A 16,798-nucleotide genomic window follows, 5' to 3' on the forward strand; every position below is an offset into this window, starting at 1 on the left:
ACAGCTTTAAGACGAACTTCTTTTGAATTAAATGGGCTAAGCCTTGAATGTGATTACCAGTTTCAAGAATTATTATTAACAATTTGAATAAAGAAAAAGGTTTAAAAGTCAGCCTGGCAACATATATGTTAAGCTTAAAAAGTTACGAATTTAAAATGTAATGTTTCTATTTTCAACTTCACTGCCACAAAAATATTTGTATACTCTAACATTAAGTGATTCTTTCAGGCGTTGAATACCTCAATTGTGTTTCCTTAACCAATTTGTTTATAATTTTCTAATTTATTTAATTTCTGTTGAAGTCAAATGACTATGCCTTATACAAGTAGTAGTTGTCATGCAAAATCACGGACCGATATTGATTTTATCTTCATATTTAATGCCAAGCCAACTTACTTAGCACAGACCACATATTTGCAAGGACATGGCGGTCATTCAAAATTACAGGACGCGAATAAATTGAACCTATACTAGACATTAATTTGCATTTCCATTACACCACAAGTACTAACTAACCGCAAAGTTTTCTAAACCTGTTGCAAAACAATTGAAATTCTACAGCAATTACCTGGCATATAATTCAAATTCAATTTAGCTGCTTTTGACTACCAAACGAGGCCAATTACTTTAAAATAAAGGAACAAAGAAAATCTTGGGGAAACTTTAGCAATTCCTTTGTCTACGGTCAAAAACAAATGATTGCACTGTTAAAAAAAAAAGAAGGCGAAGCTGTGGGAAAAAGAAGCTGCAGGAAAGAAATCCTTTTATGCTTTGATTATGGTAATTTTGCGATTTGTTTTCATTGCAGTGAAACATGCAATTTTCCACATACACCCACACATACTATACACTCACATATACTTGTTTACGAGAAGATAGAGTGCAACGTGAAAGCAACTGCTTTGCTTGACAAAGACGGGCTAAAAATTTGCATAAGTTGTGCAGCGAGTGCAGAAGGAATTACGGCAAGTATTTTGCATATATTGGATGAGCGCAACGTGCCCCGTGGGGGTGGTCAATGGGGGTGCATGCTGTTTGTCGCGGCTTGGTGTGTTATATAGAAATTACAATATATTATTCCTGTAACGCGTACACTGAGAGAGAATAATGCTCAGCCTGAAGGCCTTCGTTGCTCTAGCTATACATACTTTTATACAAGTATGTATCAGGATTTAGGATTAATTCCAAGTTACAAATGTTGATTAAATAAAATACTCGAAGAGGGTGCTTTCTAAAATCAAGTGTACCTATGAACTCTTAAAGTTATGCAATAACTTATGTATTGCAAATTATTTTTATTGATTTAATAAAAGTTTTCATTTTTATAATATTTATTTAACGAACCCATATTTATTATACCTTAAGAAAATAAGTATATTTTTGCATAGAACTGTTTTAAAATAGTTTTTGGTGAAAAAGGATTACGTTTTCGTAAATAATAATAAAAATTGACTCGACAGTCATTTTTATTTTCACATTTTTAAAAATACTTGTAATTTGTTCTTCTATTGTGTTGTCAACCAACAACCGAACGCGTTAGTGATTCTCCACCTTTACATTTAAATTATATTTTATCTTTTATTATTTTTTACTTTAATTTAATTATACTTCTTCTTTATCTTGTATTGCTATTTTTTCTTCTCCTTTTCTTTTTTGTTAGGTCTAAAGTCAGATTCGTTATTAGACATTCTTGTTAATTCTATAGGCTTTGTTTTTCTTTAATTTCAAAATAAAATAAAAAAAATAAATGATTGAATGACCCAAATTGATAAGAAAAGCTTATTTTATTTTATGTCTTTTTTGATCGGTCAGCCATTCTTATAGACCTTGGATGTTTCACGGGATATTAAAAAGCTTTACAAAAAATCATTATCAACAAAGAGAGTACTGTATATTGAGATATTACATATAGATGTAATGGATGAATAACTTCATTAAAACACATGCCCTTAAAATTATAAAATACCTTTGTATATCTAGCTGTGGACCAGTAACCCAAATCAACAACTTTCAGATCGTTCTATTTATAACAAACAAAAAAATTTCTAAGAAATTTTTAATACAAAAAAAGTTATTTGATTTTAGTCGATTTTCAGAATTTACGAAAGGCATTTTCTGAGTAGTTGAAATTTTCAAGATTAACAATAATATTTCTTAATAATTAAAATTATAAGATGCCTTGGTATATCTATCTATATCTATTCTATTTATAACAAACAAAAAAAAGTCTAAGAAATTTTTAATACAACGATATTTAAAAAAAGTTATTTGATTTTAGTCGATTTTCAGAATTTACGAAAGGCATTTTCTGAGTAGTTGAAATTTTCAAGATTAACAATAATATTTCAGAACAATAGAAAAAGGTTTTAAAGTGATTTTCTAAAATCAATATTGTATTTTTCCAAGTGCGTATACCTATATGTGCGTATACCTATATGTGCGTATACCTATATGTATGTATCCATGTATAAATCGTATGTATCTGGAGTTGAACACGACTATACGCCCACGCATGAGTTGAGTTATGAACTGACTGTTGGCTAATTTATAAGCGTAAATTTACTTTGATGCTAATGATGGTGCTGATGGCGTTGCAAACAGACCTGAGCGGCATCATCTACTCACACAGACACACACACATAAGTATAAAGTGTGTGGTGCATGCAGTTTTATGTTGATATTTCACTGGCTAAAAGGGAAATTAGTATGTTGTGCAGTTCAAACAGCCCGAGGGGTTGCCTGAAGCACGGCTTCCCTAACCCCTCCCAATCTCTCTGCCCCACCAGACATATAGACATCATTAGAGTGGTGCCTCTAACACACAACATGTCAGGTGAGTTGTTGCTGGCACTTTGCACAATGTGATTTATGACAGCAACCAGCATTTTAAGCGTCATACGTGGCGTATGCGTAACATATGTATGTACACAAAGTTTGTGTTTATGTATGGGTGAGTGTTTGTTGGCGAGTGCCCGACTTCATGCTTCATTTAATTATGTGCGTGCGTGTGATGCTGGGTGCCCGCTGCCATTGTCTCTTAATACTCTGCAAAAATTGTACTTTAGGCTTCTCCTAACTGTTTATAGCGCATTGGAAACTGGTAGAAAAAAAATAGATGGAAAGTTGCAAAGCTTCGATTTTGTTTAGCTCGAGGTTTTCCTTTATAAGATTTTGGATTAAAAGAAGTGAAAAGTAACTTTAACACTAACTTTAATTTAATTTAATATAATATAATATTAATATTAACAATATCTTTTGGTAGGGCTTATAGTATTGATATTGAATATTATAGTTATAGTTTTATTTTTCCTTTCGCATAAAACTGCGTATTATTTAATAGAGCGCGAAATGTTGTCTTAGGCAGCTAAGCAATTTTTTAATCGCCACCTTTGGCTTTTTAAAAGTAAAATTGTTGGAGATTTATACCGCAATGCACATAAGCATGCGGAGTCCACGCATATCCTTATAAGTTTGTTGTGCACAACCACATCATAATTAATTCTGCCTGAAAAAAACACACGAATGTTGTTAGATCTTTTATAGAAAGCTTAAACGTTTGTGTACAGAACTAGTTTTCTTTTTGTTACGCATTAAGTTAATAAAGCATAGCAACTAATTTACGAAATTAATAAAAACTATTCAATGTATTAATTCTATCAACATTTTTAATTCAGAAAAGTTATCTTAATCAGAGACTCCTTTGATTTCTGTTATATTCTGTATTCAAAATATATATATATATATATATATATATATATATATTTATAAATGACACATAGTTTTGATTCCCACAAATATAAAATACATTGTTTTTCTGCACAATTAGCTCATCACCGTCTGAAAAGATTATACAAGTATAGTATGTAAAAATTAGAAATGCTTAATGCTAAGCAAACAAAATTATTCCACTAACAAGCATATCGTTTACTGAGTTTCTGCACAATTTTCTCATCAAATTAGAAAATCTTAAGATATCTTCATTAACCAAAAAAATTATCCGACTGTCCGATCGGTCCTAGGGCTATCTGCCACCCCTCCTTCTATCTGCAAAACTCAAAATTAATTTAAATTATTAAAAATGTAAGATTGAAGGAGATTTTTAAATACAGGGTATTCCATAGTTAGGCTTAGTTTATTGTAGTTTTCCTTACCTTTTTATTTTTTTTTTTTTTTGTTGAATTAGTATTTCATAGCAAGCGAAAATTGATTTATTATGTAAAGTAAATATTTTATGAAATTAGTTGCCCATATTTCTGCGGCATTTACACATTGGACAGTGACACATACGTGCTGGTGATTCCATATATGGCGATGTAGAATTGTGTGTGTGTGTGTGTGTGTCTGTGGAGCAATCAACCCATGTTTTATAACCAGCCTGCAGCGACAATTCGAGCGCTTATCACAAAAGCAACAGCAGCAGCCCAAAGGGCAGCAACAAATACCAGCGATCTAGCGTTCGTGTGTGTGTATTTCACTTTACTAAGAGCCGCTGGCTAACACATACGCACACACACACACACACACACACACACACACACGCATACACGCACAAACTGAGCAACGTGTTATTTATTTGGCCATTTATTTGTGGCAATTTTTGTGAGTATTTGTTAAAGGCATCAACGAAAAAAGAACCTAGGAAAAGGTAGAAATGAAACTCAACTTCAACGTTTGCTTAGACATCTTAATAACAAATTTGTAAGGCTTAGCAACAACAACAACAACAATTTCAGCACAGCAATATCCTTTTGTGCGTATGTGTGCTTGTGCCTTGATAAGGGCACATTGACTTTAAAGAATTTCCCGAAATAAATATTGAAAAACCACATAAGCCCAGTGTGACGAACAATGGCAGACAACATCCGGCTTTCTCCTCTATACTCACTATAAATATATGTATATATATATATATATATTTTGATCGCCCCACATTATTCCTTTGATGATTTTTGTTCGCTTGTGGGTAGTGGCGAGGTCATTGGGTCATCAATTTAAAAAACTGGAACAGCTTGTGTTTGTTTTGCCGGATTTATAAAACAGAAACTGCGTTTTGGTTGCCCGCTGGCTGGCTGGATGAATTGCTTGCATGAGGGGGCGGTGGGGGCGTAAAACATCAAAACGTCATTTGCCGCTGCCATGAAGTCTCGATTCTCGCATCTAATTGTTTGTTATTAATTGCCATTTGGTTTTTGTCACTAACGGCATATTTTTGACTCTTTGGCAATTGAAACGACAAAATAGTTGATGGTGATAAATGATTTTTGAATGTTTGGCGTTTGGCATAAAAACTCGACCAATTTATGTGAAGTGCTTCCGATAATGGCTATCGATAGCAAAGCGCAAAAAGAGTGACTGAAAAGGAATATAGTAAGTAAATTTTAATATTTAAAATATATGAATCTTTAAAACTACAAACAAATAAGAATAATGAGGCTCTTAGCTTATTCAAAATTTATGAGCTGTGTGAATTAGGCACAGGTATTACAGATTTTGGGTATATAATAATGTCAATAATGCTCCACTACTAACAACAATGAATAGCAATAGACTGATCTAATTTATACATATTTGTATTTAATATATACATGTTACAAGCTCTAGAGAAAAGTTCTTTAAAATGCAGATTAGTATTTCAGAAGCTTTAACTATTTTTCAATATTTATATATATAAGGATTTCCAATTGGCTTTTGTTTGTGTGACATTTCTAATAATATCAGAAAGGTGTAATGACTAGACTGATTATAAATGAAATGCAAAGTTCAATAAATTAATTTTTGATTTTTTCTAAAATTTCTTAAAGCAGTTCACCTTTAGTCTTTAAAATTATTGAAAACTATTATATCTACAAAATAGGTCGAAATTTTTGTTAAACATTACATACCGTTTGTGACAATGTAACTCAGTTTAGTACTCCAATTGAAAAAAGTATAAAGGCATTGTCTTAGTTAAAGGAAAAACTACTTTTTGGTGCGTTTTATTCACGCCACAATTTGTTATTGTATTATTTTTTACTGTTAGTAATTGTATATTAGTTGTTTATTTTTATTTATTTATTTACTTCAGAATCTTATCCTTGCGTTACAAGTATAAGGTTGCTTCTAAATTATTTCGTTAGTCATTGCCTAATTAATTATATCGAGCTTAAATTTTTGTAATATTTGCATATGATTAATTTTGTTCTAACATTAAACATTTTTATTATTCATTATTATTCTTTTGCATTATACCTTTGTCGTGACTTTGATTCATATGATTCAATATGTATATATGTATATAAATTATAAAAAATCTTATTGAGTAACTTGTGAGAACTGATATCGATATCGATTGTTATACCGTCCACTCATTGAAATAAAAGAAATAAAAGTGTACATAAATGTACACTAAGTAACAAAGTAACTATTTAGCTTAACCAAAATTTGTGGAACAAGTTATCCTCTTTTTGAGTGTATATTTCCCACCTTCGGCACAACAGTTAAGGACGCATCTTTACTTTTGACAAAGCTGTAAACATAAATCCGCAAATCAAACAAAGTCCACACAATCACACATACACACATACATACATACATATGTAGGGATATGCTCAGTATCGTGAGTTGCACTTAAAAGGGACTGGGGGAAACAAGTGGCAATACAATAAATATTGCCACCCACTCAAATGCCCATTGTTTTTCAAGCACGGCGAATCCTTTCTCGTTTGACATGCAGGGAGGAAAACACAAAGGGGTGTGAGATAGAAATACATACAAGCACACATATATATGTATATAGGCAATAAAAAACATTCGAAATCTGTTACAACATGCTGCATGACAGCCATGACGTTGACAAAAACAAAGTCATCAACGAAGTTGAAGTTGAAAACTGCAATCAAATTGAAAGGATGCGAGTGAATTGGAACGAAATAGGAGTGGGTTCTATGGCCGAGGAGAAAGTGTAAAGCGTCAACTTGGCGACTTATTTTGCATTTTGAAGTGCGTTCAATAGAAGGCAGTGTATTCTGTGTTTGTGTGTGTGTGTGTGTGTGTGTGTGAGTGCGAGTGTGTTAGTGGGTGCGTGCTCCGGTTTATGATTAAAGTAAGTAACAGCATGAATATTGAATGCTCGACATGACAAGTCATCTTTGGACGCCGGAGTAAGCAACAAACAAATAACAACAACAAACACACAGCACACGCTTCCAACTTCATCATTGTGATAAATGAGCTTTGGATGTTCTGCCTTGCCAGCAAAAACAAAACATCTCTACAACCGAGTATGCACGGCAACCAGAACAACAATTACAACAACAACAACAACAACAACATTAATGGTAGCAGCAAATGGTTGCACATTTTTCAACGTAACGTCAAAATATAATAACAAAAAAAAAGAAGGGATGGCAAAAGTTACTTCTCTTCTTTTTTTTACTCGAATTGTTATTAACAACTTTTAGCTAAAGTTCAAAGCATTGAGGATTTATGCAAAACTTTCACACGAAACGAGGCAAAAGTGCACGAAACTAGCAGCGAACAAACTTTAAACATTTTCATACGTTTTGATGACTGTCGCTGTCGCTGTCGATGTCGATGTTGCTGCTGAATGATTGCACCAACGACGACGACGATAATGAAATTGTTTATGTAAATAATGAAGATGTTGATGACGATATTAAGCGAGAGCGGCTTGAAAAGTGATCATTTAATACATTTTTTCGTCAACAGTTTTGAGTCAACATTTAGTAAAGGCATAACACGTTTCTGTTTATAATAAATATACATTATTAAAATTTAATTGAATTCATGAAGCGAATTGTGTAATTAAGTTGAAGTCCACAAACCAATGTTCACTGTTTACATTTTCTCTTAATTATATGAGATCTAATTTATAATAAAAAACGAATGAAAGTATAAAGAGCTCAGTATAAATTAATATTTAAAAATGAATAGTTGTGATGTTTCGATTTCAAATTAAAAGTAATTAACTTTTGTGAATCCTGGGAAAATGATTCATGTGGAACGGTTATATATAAAGTTTCTTAAGCATCAAATTAAATTGATAAATTATATTTTTATTATAATTCCACAAAATCTTCATTCGTTCATCCATTCACTTCTGTAAACAACTCCATTGAAATAAATTCATTATAATAAATTCTGTAAATAAATAAATAAATAAAATTTTAAAAAAAATTTCTAAATAGGTGCCTTTTTTGAAAGTTTTTCTTAAAGACAGTTTTTGGAAGTATTTACAATAGGCATATAGAAAAAATAAATAAGTCAATAAATTCAGTATAATAAATTTATATTATTTTTAAGTTAATCTTAAGGCCACGTCGCTGTAGCTTAGACTACCATAGCTTATCTGTAATTTTAAGTACCTTTAAGCTGTAAATAAATAAATAAAAGAGAAATTTTTTTTTCTAAATAGCTACCAATTTTAAAAGTTAAAAATAAAAACAGTTTAGAATGCTTTACAATAGGCGTGGAAACGCTGGGCGATGTATTTGGTAGCCCGTAGGAGAAAATAAATAAATTCATTATAATTCATTATAATAATAATAAATTTATATTATTTTTAAGTTAAGCTTAAGGCCTATAAATTAATTAATTACCTATAAAAAATACCTTTATAAAATAGAAAAAAATGTCTCTAAATAAACGCCAATTCTGAAAGTTACAAAAAAAAAAACAGTTTTTGGAAGGTTTTACAATAGGCGTAGAAATGCTGGGCAATGTATTTGGTAGCCCATAGAAGAATGGTGTAATAATTAAAATAAATTGGTTTAAAAAAGTGTGTTCCTAACTTATAGAACAACCCACGTAGCAACAGCAGCCTCAAGTACTATACTTGAGTCAAATTTTAAGCGAAAACTGCGCACTCCAAACATAGCTGAAGCTTCAAACAGTTTCTTACCACTTTTCGCAGTGCATTTTGGAGTGTGGCACGTGGCGGCAACAACATTTTGACACACTGTGCAGCAAAAGTGGCCGCTATGCGTTACGCCCCTAAGCCGCCGCCCCCTACTGCGTACTGTGGAAAAACTTAGTTAGTTTGATTTTGAATGGTTTGTTTGGCAGTTGGTTGTTTGCTTGGCTCATTGTTATCAACCAATTTGCCATGCAATGGTGCGTTCGCTTCTTTGACTGCTTCTGTTAAGCCCTTCGCTTTCTTCCTTGCGTGTTGACAGTTGCCCTTTTTTGTGTGAGGGGTTCGAGGAGATGCAGGCAGGCAGGCAGGAAGGCAGGAGATGCCACAAAGCTGAAAGTGCGCTGCGGCTTTTTCGGTTAAATTTGCAAACAGCGTGTTGAGAGAGATTGCCAAGTACGTGTATGCTAGGAGGGAGGGAGGTAGGGGGAACGTCATTCATTCTCGTAAGAGTTTTGTTCACTTTATCTCACGGTTTTGTTTTAGTTATTCAAAGTGTTTGCATAATTCCCCTTTTTACAAAGCTTAGCAAGAATATTATTCTGGTTTTGTGAGTTTTTAATGGAAAAGCTTACCCGTTTTATCAAATTTCAAATTGTCAAAAACAAATACATACTGGCTACTGACTATCTAATTATAAACTTCATTTCTGCCTTCTATATGTCGCACTTTGCAATTAAACAGGAAGTAGTTTCGATTCTTCGCTTTTAAATTAGCCGAAAAGCATGCTACACTATCTTCAACTATTTTTATACCCTACACCCAAATGATGCCTGGGGTGTACAAGAAAGTCTAAAAACTATTGCCAAAGTTTTCACAACTTGACGGCTCCAAGTTAGAATCAACTACATAATATTTTCTTATCACCTAATTAGCTTTTAATTTCAATAGTACTAAATTACCGAGCTGAAAATATATTTTAAAATTTCTAGAAGCTGTCCTCTACCTTTTTACGCATACATTATTTATGCATCTGCAACTAACTTATTCACACATTAATTAATTACTGTGTCTAGCATTGTGTGGCAAAATATTCCACAGCGGTCGAGCTGCAGTTTCCCCGACTCGTGTGCTAGCCATATTTTATACTAGCCACAACAGCACCAACAATATCAGAAACTTACCACAAATATTAAATTTGAAATGCATGACCAAGCAGCGAACAGGTGACATAGATGTCAATGTGTGTGTTATGTGCGTATGTGTGTGATGTAATGAGAAGTAAAAGAAGACAAACTCTTCAAAGTTATGTCCGGCCACAAGGTAATTAAATTCCTGAACGTATAATGGCCCGTCTAGGCGCCACAAACGCGTCCATGTCGTGCACACACACACACACACACACACACAGCCACGCACACAACACACATACTCAGCACACACATACCTAAAGGCCGACCTTGCGGTTCCAAATGTATTTCTGAACTAGTGCACTATGTAGTATTATTGAGAGATGGGGACATTTTATATTAAGCTTCAAATAGATGCAATGCCAATAACTAAACTGAGTTCCGTAAAATTTTATGACTCACAAAACCACGCTTTAAGATTTTTAAAATATGTAAATAATTAATAATAATTAATAATTAATTTTTAAGATAATTAAAATTGTTTAAATATGCAAGCAAAGAGAAAGAGTTTTCATGTGATAATATATGGGTATATATTATTAATTTTATTCGTTATTTGAAATCTGATCTGTCCTGCTTCTGTGATGCATATACTGGTGCTTGTAAATAAATATAGTATACTTTCCGCTTTTATCAACAAATTAGTACAAAAAAATGAAATTAAAGGTATTCAAATTTAGTAGCAAAATAATTAATTATTAAGAAATACGTTCTGACATAACACGAACTATTTTAAACACCCCTATAGATCTACTTGTCAAACATTTTCATTTATTTTTGAAATGAAATTAGAGCTTTTTTCTATATATCTTTTAATTAATTTTTTATGGAGATTTTTCAGCTAATGTCATTGCATCTGTTAACTTAATTTTAAAAGTCACAGCTTACCGAAAGGCAAATAATATTTATTAGATATTTTTGTAATTTGATTTATTTATAAAATTATGTTTATAATTTTTATATATTGTTTTTCTATGTCGACAGTCAAATCATTAAATAATAGATTTTTTTCAACACGTTGCTCCGTAAATGTTATTAGATTTTTTTTTATTTTTCGAGACAAAAAATAGGAGGTTCTACTTCGGAGCGCTAAAGTGGATAGCTCTGTACTAGTTCCAAAACAGCTACGTTTTAAAAACTCTCAATGAATGTGTCTCTGCCAGTGTGCGTGTGTGTAATATATATATACTTGTAAGTGTGTGTCGCTTTGGCAGACGTAAAGCTGTAGATTTCGTGGTTAGTACTTGAGCATTTAATTGAATTTTTTATGCTGCTTTACCAACGTCATCGCCGCCATATTGTGTGTGTGTTCAGCTAAGGGTGTGTGTCTGTGTGTGTCGCATCGCCAACATCTTCAAGCTATTTCCGTTAAACAGCAGCTCCCCCCCACACTCGATGCTCTAGGCAGGAATCCAACGAGCTTTACATAGCTTCGCCAGCTCATGGCTCAAATTACTCTCATGTCATAAATTATCAAATAAAGTTTTTATTTAACGCGCCACCTCGGCCACGCCCATCATTTGACGCCCACTCAACCACAAATTTCCTGTTAACGTTGACGTTTTTTTTTTATGATGAATTTTAATTACTTTTGTAAAATTTATATTAAGACAAATTCATGCAAAACAAAAATGTTGCCCTTGCCTTCTGCTGTCATTTGCAGGTTATTTGTCAGACTGTCGTCTGTCCGCTACTCATTTGTTCAATATTAATTCAACATTTGCTTCAATTCCAATTTTACTTCGCACATTTCCGTTGGACTGCAGTCAAGCATAAATTGTCCTTAGTTTGTAATTTTAAGCACATTTCCGCTTGAATGTTTGTCGGAGAAATGTCCTCTCAAATAAATAATGTAGAAAGGCAATAGAAAGTGGAAAGTAGGCGGCAACGAGTTCGCATTGCAACAGCGATAAGTAATTTATGTTCAAACTGATGAAGATTTTCAAAGTGCCATTTCGAAATGGCCGCACTATTTGTGTTTAATCGTGTTCCAAGCTATGTTCTAACTTGTATCTGAATAATAATACATAACCGTACATAAAATATTCCAATGTACGTAGGCTAATCAAAAGGTAACTTAATAATTAAACAGACTCAAAATATTGTTAAAAGAATAAAAATATAAAAAACTGCGTACTTATACACACAAATTATATATTATATAGATCACACAAATTATATATTATTAGATCGATTTTATTCCAAAGTCGTTATTAATCTGAAAATCACTTTAACAATCACGTGAAAACAGAACTAAAAGCAAGAACTTGACTTAAAATTTGCGGCGCTGAATTGATTTTAAATTGTGCACATATTAATATACACATATACATACATACATGAAAAGCACATACATACTATACATACATACATACGTGTAGATCGCGAGGTATCCCGACGAGAAACAACAACAAAAATTAGTGTTTTTTAAACACTAACCACATTTTTCACACTTCACATTTTCCATTCGGAACTACACATGCCGCTCAAAACTCCGAACTGGCCTTCAGCTGCCTGCTGCGCTCTCTTTTAGACGAAAAAGTGAAAGCAAAGAATCAAAAATCATAGCTGTAAATCAACTTATGCAACTGGCACATTGGTATGGACATAGCAAAGATCATAGCAATGGGGATTTCATACAAATTGTGTTTTATATTAAATTTTTCTAATTTTTACTTGTATAATTAATACTAGCTATGTTTATTTTATAAATCATAAAATTATTGATGTTTATATATTTTATAATTTATTTATTTTATCATAATGTTTACACCCGAGTAATTTATTACATTAAATTATTAATAATTTCGGCATTACTTTAATAAAAAATGTTGGTTTATATTTATTTTTAAAATTTATTTAATCAAGGAATATGTTTTGATGTGTATATCTAAATATCGTAACCCTTTTGGTATCCTATCTACCACCATGTTGATTAACTGTTACAAATATAAATTTGCTATGCTTTGTCTTTCATTTCTTTGCTGTCACTCTCACCTTAAAAGAGAGCAACCGTCTCGAGAGAGTGGCTTTGTGCAACAACAAAGATCGTTTTTAGTTTTGTTTGAACTGTTGAGCCGCGTCGCGTCGCCTGTGTGTCTAGCGTTGCAAAAATTTGAATTTGATTTGTAAAGTATTTGGTGCATAACTGCAATAAATTTTAAATTTATAAATGGAAATCCAACGATCTTTTGTACATACATAAATATGGAAGAAAGTACTCATTAATTGCGTTTCTTATTAGTTTTATTGTCGATTTACTGTTGGATTTTAATTTGCTTTGCTTTGTCTTTTATTTCTTTGCTGTCGCTCTCACCTTAAAAGAGAGCAGCACTGCCGCGAGAGAGAGAGAGCGTCTATGCAAAAACAAAGATAGTTTTAGTTTTGTTTGAACTGACGAACCGCGTCGAGTCGCATGTGTGATTAGCTTCACAAAAACAATCATAAATGTTTTATTTCCTATTTTTTTTATTAATAAATAAATATTGTTTTTAATAAAACTGCGTTTCTAGAAATTGTATTGTCGTAAAGTGTGTGCGTGTATGTTAAGATTTTTTTGTTTTATTTTTTCAAGTTGCTGTGAATTTGATTTGTAAGTGTTTGGTGCGTAACACAATAAATTATAAATATAAACATACATGGAAATTAAACAATCTCTTGTACATGGTATGTACATATACATATGTAAGTAAGCATTAATTAATTGCGTTTCTTTTTATTTATTTGCACATTCCCACAAGCATTTACGCACGTATGACAGTGTATAACAGTGTATACCAGTGTATACCAATTGCGCGTCATATAGGCAGACAGCGAGGGGCCAATACGAATAAAAAAGCAAATAAAAAACTGTAGGACAACTGTATTTGATTTATTTATACCATTGAAGTGTTAAATGCAAATGCACGTATTATAACTATTTGAAATATATATATATTTTTTTAAATGCTGATAACAGGAAAATAGATGAAATTGCGGCTGGTAGTTATAGTTTTTTTTATGTTCAAGTTTCTGTTTTATAAGAGTTAGAGTAGACTTTTGTTTTAATTAACTTTTTCTTATATTTTCATGACTGAATGTAAATAAATTATATGTTTATGCACAAAATAAGTACATCCAAATATTGATTTGAAAAAAAAAACATATTTTTAAATCCAACTTAAGTGGGCAAGTGTAACAATTGCTTAAATTCAATTTAGTATTGATCGCTGTGCACGGCGAATGAGAAGAAGGAGAACATGCACGAAAGCAGGACAGAGGGTGGAACAAAATGGAGTGTGAAGAGGATGTTACAGTTTATTTTGTATTTTTTTCTGACACTATAAAAACCTACTTTGAAAAATACTTGCACAGATATTTCATACAAAGTTTGAAACTCTTTTCATGCTGTTAGAGCTCTAATTTTCCAAAACAGCTTCTAATTGCTCATCTACACTTCCCATCTCCTACCATCTTTGCTATGAGATGAGCTTATAGATGTAAAGCCAAGTCTTCATCATAAAAAAGTCATGCTCCACTGACCGTTTGGCATATGCATTTAATTTTGAACCAAGAAGACCACCGGGAAGTGCTAAATGTTTTTTCTTATTGTGTTAAACGCATTGGAAACGCAACGCACAACAAAAAGAAACACGTAAAAATAATGAAACAAAAATGTTGTGATGTAAAAGGAAGTGCACTAGGAGCGAACGAATAAGAAGGGAAAAGACACTGCATGTAATCCAATTCCAAGCACAAGGACACACAATGCAACATTTAACTTGGAGGCGTGGCGTGTTTTTCTGCCTTCGCACACTCGAAACTACTCACACACACACACAGACATACATATACTACCTATGTATGTATGTATGTATGCTTACATGTGCATGCCCTGCAAACATTTCGAAGAAGTTTTATCTTCACGGCCATGAAATCGGTTCTGTGACACACTTCTATAAGAGAAAATGTGTTTTAATTTGTTGTTTGCGATTTAAAAGGCCAATGCAAGAGTATGTATCGAGAAGGAATCACTAAAGTGTTACTTTTGTGATACTTCAAGTAACAAATCAATTGGCCGTAGTACTTTTTCTTCACAACTTTGAAAAGCAGCTGTTACTAAGACATTTGCAGAGGTATTCTATTTAATATAATTTATTATTCTGATATGTATGGATTGGGCTTAAAATTTTGAAGAAACCATTGCGAAATAAATGGAATAACTCTTTATATCTACACGTCTTTGGAAAGGTACAACTTTTCTGATCTACCGGCAGACTTGAATTAACTTTTCAATTCTACACAAACAATGTAGTGGAATACTTCCACTAAAGGGCCCTAAGATGAAAAAGAGGAAGAAATTTGTAAATGTGTTTAAGAAAAGCTTGCGATACAGATACCATGCTTACAGGGTGAGCGGAGCATAGCAAATTGTCGAGCGCAAAATATGTTAAATAAATATGAAAAAACGGTTAAAGAAATTTACATTGCTGCTTTTGCTTTACTTTTAAGTGGTTTCCCTTGTTTGCATGTGTACGTTTGTGAATGTGCGAGTATGTGTATGTGTGAGTGCAGTTCTTTTGGCTCAAACCGTTGTTAGCGTTTGTTGTTGCCGCTTTGAAGTGAGTGCATTTAACTTATTCCTGTTCCTTGCCGCGGCCAAAAGCTTGAAAGTGCTAAGTGTGCCCAACATCTTCACGACCCTGTTGTTTATGCTGTTGACTTTACATTAGTGTGAGTGCGAGCTGCATTATTTCAATGTATTTATGCTCATTGTTTTTGCTGTTGTTGATTTAGGCTCATAATTTGGTTAAACTCAGATACGGTAAAATTCTTTTGACTGGCGTATTTATTTTATGCATTTTCATTTTCAACCAACTGTCTGCACATTTCTTTTTCCATATTTTTCTTCAACCCATTGGCGCAGCTGCTGGCATCGGAAAATGCAATTGTTTTTGTTTACCCAAATGGCATTTTGATTAAATTGGACTTATGTTTTCCTTGAACTTCAATTTGTTTTGTTGTCATTAGTCTGATGTTGTTGATGCTTTTTCTTTTGTTATTCTTACTTTTAGTAAATTGCTTGAAAATCGCATTCAGCATTGCAATGATTCAGATTTATAAATATGTATGTATATTTATACATTTCGTGTTTTGTCCTCTATTTCATTGGCAACAGGAAATGTGCCATGCTGCTTGACAATCAGAACACGTTGTGCAACAATTGCGCTGAATTTTGTGACTTATGCCAGTGAATGGCCACCACAGCATTGCCTTTGACATGGCAAAAAAGCCAGCAAAAACATGCCCACAGCGAATATGGAATATATATGTAGATATACATACTTATGTATGTATGTATATGCGTATGTGGCATTAAATGCCCCGCATGTAAATGAATTTATGCAAATTTTATTTGACTTTAATAAAATACTCGTACATACTCGTAAAGGCCACAAAATTGCAAATGGCATGTTTTCATCTTCGGGCAGCAAGCATAACGTTCATCGAGGTCAGAAGCAAATTCAAATGTAGATTAGAAATTGTCATGATGGGTATGAGACATCTGCTTAGGTCCATAATGGTATTGCAATTGTTGGGCACAACTATGCATACCAATTAGGCTAAAATGGAACAAGACAAATGATAACTAGGCTAATTACCATATAGAATTCATACACAAGTTGCTTAAATAGTGTCCTTCTTGACTAAGATGTCTTAATTGTTGGCTTGGGAGAATTGCATGACAATTTTCACAAAATTGCTTCAAGTTGTTATT

This window comes from Scaptodrosophila lebanonensis, unplaced genomic scaffold (assembly GCF_003285725.1).
Source record: "Scaptodrosophila lebanonensis strain 11010-0011.00,11010-0021.00 unplaced genomic scaffold, SlebRS2 tig00000043-arrow-pilon, whole genome shotgun sequence".
Classification (NCBI taxonomy): Eukaryota; Metazoa; Arthropoda; class Insecta; order Diptera; family Drosophilidae; genus Scaptodrosophila; species Scaptodrosophila lebanonensis.